The 14,839-nt window shown below is 40.4% G+C and overlaps 1 pseudogene; it reads left to right on the top strand.

Annotated features, from left to right (window-relative positions):
* The first annotated feature begins 2,681 nt into the window (after window positions 1-2,681).
* Window positions 2,682-3,447, top strand: LOC112662522 (tetraspanin-3-like; annotated as a pseudogene).
* The last annotated feature ends 11,392 nt before the right edge of the window (window positions 3,448-14,839 follow it).

Raw genomic sequence — 14,839 nt, 5'->3', positions numbered from 1 at the left:
ATCTTTGTATTTAAAATACTAGTAAACAAAAAAATCAGTTAAATATGAATAAACAAATGGACCTAGTTTATAATCTGTCCTATTTTTATAGAGAATCCCCCTCAAAGAATTCCAAACACCAAGTCAAGGAAAGAGATGTTTAAAGAGATTGAGATAACTTGTAGTTTTCTGCCAAGTATGCAGCCACTGGATTCTAGAAAAATAAGAAGCTAGTTGTTCATTTTGCAAGTAAAACACAAAGGTTTCTCACATATTGCATTAAAAACGATAGCTGGTACAAGCTGGTACTGGGTATTCATTTCTGATATGAGAAACTAGACACACCTGCTATTAACAAAGAATGACACGACACTGTACAATAATACCCAAGAGAACATACCACAGTAGCTTAGTCACCTCATTTCCTCCCGAGGGTAATTATTTCTGGGCTCCTCACTGGAGATACTTTAGAATTCACTAGACCAGAAGTTCTCAACCAGGGGTAGTTTTGTTTCCAGGGGAACATGTGGCAATTTCTGGAGACATTTTTGGTTGTCACGAGTGAAGAAGATACTACTGGCATCTAGTGGGTAGAGGCCAGGAATGCTGTCCTAAAATGCATAAGATAGCCCCCACTATGCATACACCTGCAGAATTATGTGGCCCAAAATGTCAATAATGGCAAAGTTGAGAACTATCTCCCAGACAACAAACCCTCTGGCACAAAAACAAGTACTCAAAAAGCATTTATCTCCAAATTTCAGATTGTGAAATCCCCAATTAGTTCTGAAGATTTTCAGTGAGACCATCATATAGGAATCCACAGTCACCCTAACGATACAGTTGTCAGGGAGAGAGTATGCAAATTCTCATTTGACTATTTACTGAGTGACCTGTGGTTATTTAACTACTTTGTGCCTTAGGTTCCCCATCTGTAAAAGGGTAAAAATAGTAGTAACTATCTCCTAAAGTTGATGTGATGTTTAAGTAAACAAACAAATATAAAGTGCTTAGAATAGGGTCTGGCCCACAGCACTAAATAAATGCATTTTTGTCTTATTATTAATACTTGGCACAAAGAGAAATTTAAAATTTGCATTTATCTGGATCAATTTCCGAAAGTTCAGTCATTTGAATATTATTTCCAAGTATCATCTAAACTACTACTTACTTGACATTTTTCTAAGTTGTCACACCCCACATAATAAACTCTCTGTGTCATTCACACATTTCATGTCTTCATCCTATTGTCCTAATACACATAAAGTAATGCAATGCAATAAGCAAAGTTGTTTTTTGTTTTGTTTTGTTTTGTTTTGTTTTGTTTTGTGGATGTGTTTCACATAAGATCATCTCATGTGCTCCACTGGTAGACATACCACAATCAAAGAGCTGACCCCTTTTTAGTAAACTTCTATCATTCATTTGGCTGCTGAGTGTCTAAACATCTTATGGATCTTACTAGAAGGCAGAGCCCACCTCCCATCAGAGAAGCTATAAATGCCAAATATTCTCCTTCTGCTGCCTTTGCAGCTAAGGCATGAGCAAATGCCTTCAGCTTCAGTGCTCAGACTTGCTCACGCCTGAGTCTGAATCAACAGCTGAGTCTGCATCAAAAGAAGCAGGCATGGTATCCATGGTCTCCGTCTCAACAAGATGAGCTCCCATGGCTACAGGCACATCCAGCCCTAGGAGGGTAAGGTGGTAAAAATGTTCTCACTGGTTCAAGATAATCCAGTATCACATGAATGCCCAGAATTGCCAACTCAAATGCTAGGGAAACTATGTAAGTAATGTAGAAAAGAAACATGAACCCAGTCAGGGAGGTAGTGGGGACTGTGCCAGCCTGGACAACCATACTTCATCTACATGGGCACCTGCTGCTCAGATCCACATGGAGATACAAGCTCTGTGTTACCTGGTCTGATTTTCCAAGAGCAATGGGAATTCAAAGTTTTGTGGAAATCTGATGGGCAACTCATTCAAATGAGTTGAAATTAGATGAAATTAACATGAAAGATTGCTATTACATAAACCCATGGTGTGGGGCAACACTGCTAGGCACATGCCTGTGAGTCAGCTTCGGTTGTCAGGCCACCATACACAAAGCCCAGGGTATTCTTAAACAATGCTCACCTCTTACTGGCTCCCCAGTGAAAGGTTTAATTGAGAGAGAAGTGAAAGTAGCCTCTCCCTACCCCTGCAATATTAGTAAGGCTTCAAGTAGCTAATAATATCAAATAATATCATTAGTAAGAGTATTATTAAGTAGTAATACTATTTAAGTATTAATAAAAAAAGTATTAATAACATTACTGAAAATTATTACTTTTAGACATTAAGTAGTAGTAACGATAATAACTGGCCAATATTAGTAAGACTTTGAAACTTCTAGATTTTTTATAAGCCTTCCAAAGAGAAACATTAATCCCCAAATATAACACCAGTCCATGTCTCTGCTTTTGCTCATGTGTTTAATCTTCCTTTATTAATCCCACTTTGCCTGATGATATCCTACTTTTCCTTCTAAGCTCTGTTTGGAGCCTCCTCTGGAGGTCTTCTCTGATTTCCTCTCCCTTTTCTTCCTCCCCTACTCATTCACCTTAGATTAGGTCCCCCTGGAGCACCATGGGATAATATTCCAGACCTTTAAAATACAATGTCTTAACCCCAATTCTCTAGCCAACAGACGGATAAAGCACATGCTGCCTAAGGGCCCTAGGGGCTGCTGTGAGCACCACACAGGCTGGACCATTCCTGGCCAACCACAGGCCAGCAAGGCATCACCTCCTCCAATACCTCATCTTCTTGGGGGTGGAGAGGCACAGCTGGTCTTTATCATTTATGATGACTACGATCGCTTCTTTGAAGATATGTGCACTCTCATCCCCACTGTCGTGATCAAGGATAGGAGCCCTGCTTTTCATTATGGGGTGAATTGGCTGCCGAGCCACAATCAGAGAAAGCCGCTGTGGACTTGCCATGTTTGTCATTGTCCGACCCTTGGTTTCTGTTGCAGAAGTTGTTGTAGTGGTTTGGGGATATGTTTCCAGAGCAAAGGTGGAAACTGAGGTTGATTGCAGCGTTCAGAAAGTGTGTGAGGCCTACAGTGGAACCAATGTCAAGGCTGCTAGCCTGGGCTGTTGATTACATACAGAGAGAGCTGTATTGTTGTGGACTTCACAGCTATTTAGACTGGGAAAATACGGACTGGTTCAAAGAAACCAAAACACACAGTGTCCCTCTTAGCTGTGCAGAGAGACCACCAGCAGCTGTAAGAGCAGTCTGGCCCACCCTTCAGACCTCTATGCAGAGGGATGTGAGGCTCTAGTTGTAAAGAAGCTATGAGATGTCATGGTGCATGTTATCTGGGCAGTGCTGGCATTTGCAGCAATGCAGCTGCTGAACATGCTGTGTGCATGCATCCCATCTTGCAGGTGGAGTAGAGGTCCTGCTTACTCCTCGTAAGTGCCTCATTACTGGTAAAACCTCTGCATAGTCGAGAACACAAGCCTGAGCTTTTTCCTTGTTCTGATTCAAAAGGCGAATGGAGCAGGCCTGCTGTTGGTGGTGGCCTCTTGAGTTCATTTAGTTAAAGCACATGTGCACAGGTGTTGGACAGAGCAGCGTGGGTCTTCACAGGCCCACCTACTTCCCCACCCACCTATGATTTCCCCTATTCTAGCTGATTTCCATGTCCCTAAGCCCTTAGGGATGGCGGTGTATGTTCTAATTTTGGACCTATTTGAAGGTTGCACAGTGTGGGAGAATCAAAGGATGGCTCAGGCCTGCTCCTGTTACCTCCATGTTGCTGGAGTATCACTGGGTCCTTTCAGTCTTTATGATGGAGAACTCTTGGCCAAAGTTTTCTAGAGAGAGAAGGAGGAAACCAGCTGTGGGCCAGACGGCGCCCCTTGTTATTATCCAATTAAAAAACATACACTGTAGTCCGATAACAAAATGGCTAAAATAGATCTTAGAATCATGCAGTGTGTACTTTGGTTCACCTTCAAAATCAGACCAATCTTTGAAACTAGTGGTTTTTAATCAAATCTGGCTTTAGAGGAAGAATATAGTGTATGCACTACTGTTTTAAGACAATTAAGGTGAGTGTGTGTGTATGTATTTTTGTAAGATTGAGCACGTTCATAATAAGTCTAAACTTTTAGGTTTAAGGTACCCATGGAGATTAGCAGAATAGTATATAGATGTGATCTCTGTTGTAAAGCAAAAAATATAATTCCATAAATGCTGTATCACCCCTCAAAAAGAAAAAGATTGAGTGTCCAGGTGCACACAGGCCTGGCAGCAGGACGGCCTCCATGAAGCACTTTCCCCATTATATAAAATGATGCCTGCGTGTCTCTTCCACAATTGTGCACTCAATGACACCAGTAATGTCTTCATCACCTTTATCTTTAGCATTTTCACAATGACCAGCACACAGTAGGGAAGGAGGTGAGTTTTCTTTGGTTCAGCAGACATTTATAAAACATCTAGTGCTGTTAAGTACAATGAAACATAGGGGTGAATGATAGTACTTTTAAATACCAAAACCATGATTCAATGCAGTACTGTAGCTTTAACAAAAACGTTATATATAAGTCAGAGTTCTCCAAGTAAACAGAACTCATAAAAGATATACATAACACTAATATAGAGTTATTTATTTATTTATTTATTTATTTAGTGTATTAATTGGTTCACACAGTTGTGAAAGCCAAGATGTCCCACAATCTGCCCTCTACAAACTGGAAACTCGGGAAAGCCAGTGGTGTAATTCAGTCCAAATCCAAGGGCCTGAGAATCAGGATCGACACTGGCCAAGGGCCGGAGAAGGTGGACATCTCATTCAAGAAGAGAGAGTAGAAATTTGTCCTTAAAAAAAAAAAGAAAGAAAGAAATTTGTCCTTCTTTTTCCCCTTCCTATTCTACACCCAACAGATTGGATGATGCCCTCTCACATCAATGAGGGCAGATCTTTGCTCAAGTCTACTGAATCAAACACTAATCTCCTCCAGAAACACCCTTGTAGACACACCCACAAATAATGTTTTTCTAGCCATCTGGGCATCCCCTTAGTCTACTCAAGTTGACAAATCAAATTAATCAGCACACTTTCCAACCCAAGGTGCACTGACTTCTGGCCTTCCTCTCCATTCCAGTTCCCGTGGGCCTCTCAGGCACCTGAATTCTCTTCAGGTACCATGGTATGATCTCACCTTGGCTGATTGTTGTAGACAAAATTCTACCAAAATATAAAAATCTGCAGTGTATGCAATATCTACAATTAGGCACCTGGGGGTTCACTATTGTCAACATTAAGTGATGTCCACATGCCTATTGTAGCTGATTTTTCTACAAGAAGGTTTTTATGTATCTTTTCAGATAAAAATATTCCTTTTAATAGTCTTTATTGTAATAATTAGTTTTAAACACTAGCCTCAGTAGGGCTCCCTCCAATCCCCCAGAATTCCCCTGATGACACTAAATCAATCACAAATGAACATTATTATGTAGAAAAATATTAGAAAAGTTCCATATGGGATTTTTATATTTGTTAGCAGGGAAAAAAAATGTCTTTTTTCAGTTCTTACCTCCGTTCATTTTGTGCATCTACTTAGCACATAATTATTCTGTCTGTGTGTTCATTTTCTCAGCTAGCTATTAAATATCTTATGGGTACATAGCACCCAGCTAGGTATCTTCAGTCACTGACAATTTAAAAGGTTTCATGTTTTCTTGCCACTTAATGTGTACCCCAAAAGTGAAATGCAAAATTTCAACTTGCTCTTCTCAGGGGGTTGATAATTATGAGTAGAATGAAAAGGGGGAATTTTAAAAACTAAACTCTGGCAAATAAAACAAGTTTCTGTACGTAATTACTAATTACATTCCTTGTAATGCTTGGCTCCCTTGTTACTTTGAGAATTCTATCACTAAAAGTAGTCTTGACGCTCAGAAAGGGTAAGGAAGCCTTAGTTATCCATTAAAAAGTGATGTATTAACCTTTATCACTTCATCCTCTGGCAACTATGCATATTGGTCAGCAGGTGAGCGATTAGCTTCCCGTTCTATTAATTATTTATCCATTATTGCTATGCATGACTTATATTGCAGTTTTCTACAGCCTTTATTTAAAGACAGTTCAGGAATATTCAGGAGGTCTGAAACGCAGGCTGAAAAACGATGTTTTATGGAACTGAAGTACTCTATCTTTTGCCATGTGTATATCATCAAATAAAGCTTATAAAGCTCCTGAGGGGAGCCCACACATGTTGTGATCCTTGAGAGAGCAAAGGGCCTCAGAACAAATAACTTTCAATATGTACCTTTGTAAAAAGTTCAGGTCTTGAAGTCAGCCAGCAAAACAGAGCCAAAAGGCGGGGGGGGGGGGGGGGGGGCAAAGAACTCTTAACTTAGATATCTTAGTCATTGTGTACCCATATAAAATAAAATTTGATTTCTAACATGGAACAGGCTTTAAGATGCCATAAATGTAACAGGAGTCTGAAAATGTGTAGGTCTTGCCTCTTGCTACTGACACTGCTTTGCCCAGAATCATGAAATGAAAAGTCAGAAATAAAAATATTCTTTTGCACATTGGTTAACATAGGCAATGCTAACAAATTAGCAAATTTTTGGAACAAAAACAATTGTTCCAATTTATTGATATTAATACATTTCAGTAAGAAAGGACTAAATAAATGGTCCTATCTAGAATCTTAGAATCCAAGTAGTCTTAAGATGGATGGGACTTTAACAAGGTATTGGTCTAACCCCCCTCACTTCACAGTTATAAAAACATAAGCCTATAAAGACAAAAGGACTTTCTAGTCATCAGCTTATTAAGAGAAGCAGGACAGTGCAGAGTGCCTCGTGGGTGAGGTGGCCAAAGAGTAGCCTTGCGAGCAACTACCTCTCTACCTCAACCCAACCAGGCTGACTCTGAGTGTAATCAAATTTTACACAAATTAAATTAAATGTGCTAATCTTTAAAAATTTAATTAAATAAGAATTTATTTTTCAAATACTTTATTATTAGTTAATAATTAAAAAATAAAACTATCTGAGAAAAGATTGCTTCTGTTCATGTGATATGTATATTCCTGAAAACCTATGAGTTTAATTTGTGTAAGTGAAATAAATTTTAGACACTTGGCCTGCTTCATATTTCTCTCAGGTGCATTCAGCAGAGTCAACTACTCTCCTTGAAACACTCTCTTGCCTTTCTAGACATCACATTCTTCCAACTTTGCCTTCTCTTCTCTTCTCCTTCCTTCACTGTACTTCCCTCTCTATCCTCACATTCTCCCCTAGTAATCTCAACCTGGCTCCTGACTTACATGCGTGCTATGACTCCAAAGGCGTCTCTAACCCAGGCATCATGCATACATACCCAACTGCAGGCTTGACATCTCCATGTGGGTAACTAATACATCTCACACTAACAAGATCCAACCCAAAAGTCCTGCTGCCCCTACTCTCAGATCTCTTCCCACTACCCCAGTGATTGGCACCACCTCCACCCAAGAGCCTGAGCCTCAAATCTGAAAGAGGCATCCCTGATTCTCCTTTGTACTCCATCCACAAGTCAACCTGCCAACAAGTCCTCTTGGCTCTACTTCCAAATCTCTAACCCGCACATCTGCATCCAAGCTGCCTGCCCTTCTCACCTGCTCCACTGTGAAACACTCTTGTTTCTTCTCTTCTGCTCTGTCCCCTGGAATCCATCATAGTCTACACAAGTAGAGTGATCTTTGAAATGCTAATTCAGATCCCGCTGTGCTGTCATCTAAAACTCTTTAGTGATTTCATAGTTCTCTACAAATGTACTCTGAATCCACTCTCCACCTCTGCAACAGCCACCCCTGCAAGGCCCAGCTGGATCTATTTCCATCCCCTCCTCACTAGCATTCCACTCTCTGCTACCCTCTAGTCACCATCTTTTGTGTCATTCAAATGTACTAAAGACTTTCCTGCCTCCTTTCTCTTCCTAAACTGCCTCCCCTAGTTCTTCAAATGCTTCCTCTAGGTCCCCCCCACCTCATGCAGACTGCCCCTTCCTGCCCCATCACCATTGGCCTCCCCACTGGCTCACCTTCCTATCATTGTTTATTCCCAACACAACACCACATTCCTGGCAACCTATGTTTGTTTATGTCTTTGTGAACTAGTTTATGTTTCTCCAATAGAAGGTAAGTTCCACCACAGCCCACACTTGTCCTGTCACCACCAATCCCAAGTGTCCACCAGAATACCTGGCACATAGTAGATGCTCAATAAATAAGTAGTGAGTTAAACTGTGCTAATGATTCTCCTTTAAAAGAATCATAATGGGAATAAATGTAAGAATTGCAGGATCACTCATATGCACATCTTCATTCATCTTTGGATGTAAATCTCAGCTTTCCTACCTTGAATTGCTGAAAGTGAGAGAAACCTGTGTATATACCCACACTTTTCCAGCTAGATTATTTATTTAAGGAAAATTCACATGAACTAAATTTCTGCTCAAGAAAGTTTTATATACCTTGGAGACCGTCTCCACAAAATCTGGCCTATGACAGACAGCTTTCTAAAGAAATCATTGCTCTTGGCCACTTACCACAAAGACATGTTGTAATTCAGCTGCCATGGTTTCCATGTGACAAGTGCCACACAAGACTCAGATGTATGGAGGTGAAGAGGAGGCAATCGCTGTCCATGGGAGGTCCCGTTCTGGGGTGAAAAGGTGCAAGCAGGGACACAGTAGGGTGGGGGCTGACCTGGGGGAGCCAGCCTGCATGCAGCGATGACACATATCACTTTCTCCGATGAATCTTTTGACTTCTTCGATGATCTTCCTCTTTCTGTTCCCTTTGCCTGCATACATCTCTCAAGACTCTACTATCCCTCTGTGTGGATGGATCCCTGAATAGATCCATCCCTAACTTCTCAGCCAAGCCCAGCACCTCTTCCTCCCCCTGCCCTCTAAATTCTTCCCTCTGGGGGTCGTCTGGTACCTCAGCATCCACAATTCCTTCTAGAGTAGCTCCTTCCTAGACTGCTCCATAGCTAAAGATGGCAGCACCAAATGCCAGCCACTCTCTTGAAACCCTGGGTTCTCTTCCATAGCTTCCTCTTTGCTGCTATTCAAGAGTAGGCATTCCCATCTAGGTTAACTTTCCAAGTCTCCTCTACTCACCTTCACTCCTCAACACAGCATACTCTGACCACCCTCTGTTCATTCCCTAAAGACATTCACCACTTCCACTGGCAACTCCTCCATGCTCTTCCCCTATCTGCCCTTCCAATTCTTGCCACTCCATTGTTGCAAAGTAAGGCCCAGGCCCTCGTGGAGCCTCCCTCATTCCCTTGGGCCACTATTTCTTCTTTCTCAAATTCTGTAACATACTAGTTACAGAATGGCCTGTGATAGTCTGTATTCATCTATAATAGTCCATAATATATCTAGAATAGTCATTTTATATATCAGTTATATCTTGGATTATAACTGTTTTTTTAAATACCTTGTTCCCTGCAAAGAAATACTATGCTCTTGGAGGGCAAGCACCCTGTTTTTTTCCCTTCCTTTCTTCTGCTCCATGGTGCTCAGCAGAGGGTTATAACACTCCTTATGTAGTGAATATACACATCTTAATGAATGAATGTTGAGATCTGAAACTCGACAGTGTAGGTCAGAAGTGGTGGTTTATCATCACAGAAGGACGGACAGTGGAGCCCTGTCCATCAACCAGCACCGAAGCAAAACTCCCAGGACTAAGTCCACAGGATGGAGCTGTCAGAAAGAGGATGCTGCTCGGGTAGGTGGGCTGCAGTTGAATGTGTCCATGGCACTGGCCAACACAGGCAGGTTGCCCACAGGATGCACAGATAGTTGGACCAGAAGTGAAAGCACCAAGGGAAGGGCACTTTGCTCCTCTTTCAGTGGCTCTAGTATCAGTTCTCAGTCTCTCAGTGGGTTAAAAATATTCTGGGCTACCATTTCCACCTACTCTTCCCCTCCTCAGGATCTCTCTCCCCTTTTTCCTTTCATTCCTTCCTCTTACTTCTCTTAGGTTGCTCCTTTTGCCCTCTGCAGTGGACATATCTTGTTTCAGCCAGCCTACTATCCTTTCACCCTTCTTTTGTTAAAAGCACTCCAATTTTCTCTGGGTATCCATTCCTTCCCCCACTCTCAGACCACCCACATGATTTGGTGGGGTTGACTCCTTTTTCAGCTCTAGAGGTGACATGAAATCCAGTCCTCATTACATCCTCCCAGTTATGGTGGCTACTTCAGAGAAATTATGAGTCCCAATTGCCACCAGAGATTCAGATCAGGATGTATATTGGATTTGGAAGAAAAGCAAGCTCTCATTTTCTTTTAGTTTTGGAATTGTGAGGATGAAAATGTGGAACCACTGGCAGCCATCTTGCCTTTGAGAAAGGGGATCACTTTGAGAAGGGAGAAAGCAGAACTAAGACATGGAGAGAGACCATGGGTTCGGGGTGATATTTTGAATAGTTAGATCCTGCTATGCCTAAAGCTATCTTTTCCAATTATGTGAGACAACAAACCTTTTGTTTGCTTAAATGATTATGAGTTAGTCACTTATAACCAAAAGAGTCCCAATATGTCTTCCTAAATCCAAATTGTTCTTAGTATTTTAGGTCTGAAAGTAAATGTAGAGATGAAATTCACCTTTTACATTTATCTAATAGAAACCCAAGAACTGGAGAGAGTGTGACTCCAAAATGAGCGTATTCCTAAGTTGCAGCAGAGACCAGCCTAAAACACAGATCTTTGCTCTCCCGGTGCTAAGGTGTTTCTGCCACAAAAATGTTATATTAAATCAAAGTGTTTTTTCTTATATGTAGATGTTTAATTTCTCCAACTAAGCAAAAGCACCTAACAGGGCAGGGGTAGGAGCTATGTCCTAGATTTTTCATATGCCCTTAGCCTCACATGGTATCTTGCACGTGGCAAATACACAAGTACCAGTTAACCAATCACTGAGTTAAGAAGACTTTTTGTATCATGAGATTTTTGTTTTTAATGTTTGCAAGATGATTGTTACTTTTAAGGTTTTTACTATTGAGAAAGTATAGGAGTATAGAAATATAGTTTTTGGCAGCAACTGTAATCATTTCCTGCTGATGTCAATCTTTCTTGTCTTAGTCAAATAAGAACTTTATTAAGTAGCCATTGTATGCAGACACTGTGGGGATCTGTTAAGCAACAGGCCTGTCTCTGCCCTTGAAAACCTCCATCATCATGTGGCCTTCTCCCTGTGTGCCTGTGTCTTCACATGATATTTTCCTCTTCTTAAAAGGACACCAGTTATAATGGGTCCAAACCCATCCTAATGACCTCAACTTAACTTGGATACACCAGCCAAGACTCTATTTCCAAATAAAGTTACAGGTACTGAGGATTAGGACCTCACCAGGTCCTTTGGGGGATACAATATAGCCCATAAGAAATGCATAAATGACATTTTTAAGAAGTGTTAGAAACTTACCATTGGTGGGTGGAACAGAAGGAAAAAACTCTCTTTGGCAAGATTAATCCATGACTTGCTATTGAGACTCATAATGTTAGAAGGAGATTAGAACTCTGGTTGGCATCACTACTTTGAGAACCACAAAAATCCAAGAGATGTAAATAAACAGGCCCAGGGGGCACCTGGGTGGCTCAGTGATGGAGTGCCTGCCTTGGGCTCAGGCCTGATCCCGGGACCCTGGGATCAAGTTCCCCATCAGGCTCCCTGCAGGGAACCTGCTTATCCCTCTGCCTGTGTCTCTGCCTCTCTCTATGTCTCTCATGAATAAATAAATAAAATCTTAAAAAAAAAAAAAAAAAAAAACACGGCCCAGTCTAGGAGAGAAAAATATGAGGTAGCACCTGTAGTCATTTAGAATCACTAAATATTTAAGATAATAATAACAAAAAACCCTCTCCTCACTGTTCTGTACCCTCTCTCCCCTAAAATGTCAGTCTACTACTCTTCTTTCTCAGGCAGGTCCTCTCCTCTCCCTCAACCATGAATAGCCTCCCAGAAATGACCTGGAGTCACAGGAATTCCACTTCCTTCCTCCTGCTGCTATTGCTTGTAATTATTCTAGCCACCTTCTTATGGACCCATCCAGCTGGGGAAGCAGAAAGGAGTAGTTGACACTGGAAACAGCTCTGTTCCAGTCAGATCCAAACTTGACCATGTAAAAAAAAAAAAAAAAAAAGGCAAACTTGACCATGTACAAAGTGAAATTACTAAGAGGTGGCTATAGCAGTGGTGATCTAGAAAAATAAAAAGGTATGTCAACTTCCCCCTCAGCTCCTCAGCTTTCTATCTCATCTCCCTGGAGCCATAAATTATATCTCTTCTGTATGTATTTCCTGTGAGCCTTTGAACAGAATTTATCTCAACTTTGATCACAGCACATCAAATTGCCCTGTTCCTCCTGAACTTTGAGCTTCAACCGCTCAAAAGGGTGGGAGAGGAAGAGAGAGAGGAAAGTAACTGATCAAACCTTCTAGGAAGGGTTAGTGACACAAAGGGTGGTTTCAAACTAGCACAGATGTGGAGTAGGAGAACTTGGCCCTGAAAAGCCTGGGGCTGAGAGAAGGAGGCCAAGACTTATAGAACCCAAATCAGCCAACATCATAGAGAATGGCCAAAGTATCAGTTTTTATTTTACATCTTCTTGTCATTCCCCACCCCTATTCTACTGCAAATTTCTGGAGTAGAGTTTTGGAAGAGTTCACCTCCTACTCCCATCCTCCCACCTGAGAAACAATAGATTTCAGCCCCTTTGATCATCATTCTCTTCCTCCAGTTAACAAAGCTCTTTCCAATCTCTGAGTCTCTGCACAAAATAAGGGCATCTGATCTGGAACACTTTATTTTTTCAAATGATGGGCTCCTTCTCATCCTTTAGTTCATAGTTTAAATGTTATCTCCTTGAAGAATTTTACCACTGCTTAAAGAAAATTACACACACTCACACACACACATTCACCTTTATCATAGCATCCTGCTGGTTTTCTTCATAAGTTGCAACAACAATTTATAACAGTTTGTTCCTTGTACACTTGACTACATCCTAGAAAGAGAACATTTGAATCTATCTTATTCACTTTTATAGTCCTAGCAATTAGCACATCGAAGGCACTCAACAGATAAAGGTTAAAGAAATAAAGAATGAATACATACAATCAGAATTTAATAAATCCATGAGAATTTTAATACTGTGTTACATGGGAATTAGCATAAAATAAAGATGGAATCTTTATGACCAGATGAGGAAAGATTAATTATTTAATAACTATCTAGGATCTATAAAATAACCAAAATTAAAGCTGAATCCATTCCTTCCTTACTCTACATGCAATCAATTCCAAATGCATCAAAGAGATATGTCTTTAAAAATAAAGCCATTATGGGGTGCCTGGGTTGGCTCAGTCAGTTACCTTCCAACTCTTGTTCTCATCTCCTTGATCTCAGGCTCATGAGTTCAAGCCCTGCATTGGGCTCCATGTTGGGCATAGAGCTTACTTAAAAATTAAAATTAAAAAATATATAAATAAAAAAGAAGCCATTAAAAAACTTGATAAGGTATAAGAAGTCTTAATCATCTTAATGTAGAGTTATTTTTTAAGCAAGCCAATAAATCCATAAAAACTAATACTTTCTGCACTCACATATATGTGCTCAAAATACACTCAAACAGAAACAAAAGACAAACAACAAATTGGCGGGAAATAATCGTTACATTTGGCAAAGGCCTAGATCTTATTATAAAGTGTTGCTACAAATAAACAGTGAAGAGGCTAATAACTCAAAATAAAAATAAAGGACATAAGAAAAATTCACGCAAATGACCTTCAAGGGATATGATACATAATTTAAGAATACCAAAAGAAAGGAATATAAGTCAAACACTGAGGTAACAATTTTTCATCTTTGAAATTGGCAGAAATGAAAAACCCTCATAATATATAATTTGGCCAATATATAGAAAAAATGAGCCCTGGCATATGATTGTAGGGGGATATATATTCTACCTTTTGAAAGTCAGGCTCAAAAATAAGTAAAGAAAGAAAGAAAGAAATTGGAAAATAAATTTAGGGGGCAGCCTGGGTGGCAGAGTGGTTTAGCGCTGCCTTCAGCCCAAGGCATGATCCTGGTGACCCAGGATTGAGTCCCATGTCAGGCTCCCTGCACGGAGCCTGCTTCTCCCTCTGCCTGTATCTCTGCCTCTCTCTCTCTTTCTCTCTCATGAATAAATAAAAAAAAAATCTTAAAAAAAAAAAAAAAGAAATTTAGCCTCATGGATCGGCTGGACTTTGAGTAGTTCAACATTTTGATGTCTGTGCAGAGGACAACTGGGAAAGATCTATCAGAATTTTATTTTTTTTAAGATTTTATTTATTTATTTGAAAGAGAGAGAGAGAGAGCAGGGGGAGGGGCAGAGGGAGAAGCAGACTCTCTACTGAGCACAGAGCCCAACGTGGGGCTTGAACCCTGGGTGCTGGGATCATGACCTGAGCTGAAGACCTGAGCCAAAGGCAGACACTTAACCAACTGAGCCATCCAGGTGCCCCATCAGAATTTTAAATGTACACATTCTTTGGCCAACAATCACATCCTAAGATTTTTATTCTACAGATAAACATTCACATACAGGCAAAGATGTAGAAATGAAGATAGTCATACAAAAGGCCAAAAAAAAAAAAAAAGACCCTAAATAATCTTGAATAGTGGACTGATGACATACGTTTTGGCTAATATTCATAGGAGACCACTGGAAAAGAAATGTACCAGTGTCATATATCTCTTTAATATATGAAGCATAAAAGGCATAGAAAAGAAGG

Source organism: Canis lupus, chromosome 13, assembly GCF_003254725.2.
Source record: "Canis lupus dingo isolate Sandy chromosome 13, ASM325472v2, whole genome shotgun sequence".
Taxonomy (NCBI): Eukaryota; Metazoa; Chordata; class Mammalia; order Carnivora; family Canidae; genus Canis; species Canis lupus.
The sequence above is the reverse complement of the archived record's forward strand: the minus strand, read 5'-3'. Positions and strand labels throughout refer to the sequence as shown.